Source organism: Pteropus alecto, unplaced genomic scaffold (genome assembly GCF_000325575.1).
Source record: "Pteropus alecto unplaced genomic scaffold, ASM32557v1 scaffold45, whole genome shotgun sequence".
NCBI classification, from domain to species: Eukaryota; Metazoa; Chordata; class Mammalia; order Chiroptera; family Pteropodidae; genus Pteropus; species Pteropus alecto.
Window position 1 is genome coordinate 5,945,773 of NW_006442491.1, and position 636 is coordinate 5,946,408.

The 636-nt window shown below is 37.7% G+C and overlaps 1 protein-coding gene across 7 annotated transcripts in view; it reads left to right on the top strand.

The window, feature by feature from the left end:
- The window catches only part of KIF16B (kinesin family member 16B), a 278,826-nt gene that overhangs the window by 186,494 nt on the left and 91,696 nt on the right, over positions 1-636 (top strand). The gene's annotated exons all lie outside the window — the stretch shown is intronic.

Below are 636 nucleotides of genomic sequence, written 5' to 3' on the forward strand. Positions count from 1 at the left end.
TTGGGTATTAAAATTTACTCAGAATAGCATGTGCCTCTGTAGCTCTTTAGTGTACTTTGTTATCCTAACTCCTTTCTTCTGGGCTATTTTACCTAAAATACTAATCTCTTTACCTAGCATGTTGAAAAATCATTTTGCTGTGGTCAGTATTACAGAAATATTTATAGACTATGCATGTGCTTAGAAAAGTAAATCCAGATTTTATTTTAGTATGGTAAGATATAAACATGCGAAACAGTTCGTTTTAACTAATGCATCTAATCAGTGTCTATAGAACTGGGGGAGGGAGTGTCTAGAGCTGAGTAAGACTTCCATATGGGCAGTCTAAGCCACTAGAAAGATTATACATGGAAGTAAAATTCCTAAATTAGTCTCCCCGATTCCTCTGGGTGGATGGTTGTACTTCATACAATTTCACCTACATTCTATGGGATATGAAATAGTCAGTTGAAAACTGCCTCAAAAGTCAACTGTTTCTGGTTTCCATTGTCTTGGTCCTGTGCCAGGCAGTTTGGAAGGTAGATATCTTTAAAATGAGGTCTCTCCTTGCCGGGTGCCAGTAACTCAGTTGGAGAGACAAGACAGAGGAAGAACAATGGAAGACATTGAATAGTGAAGAGTTTTAGAGATGGCGTT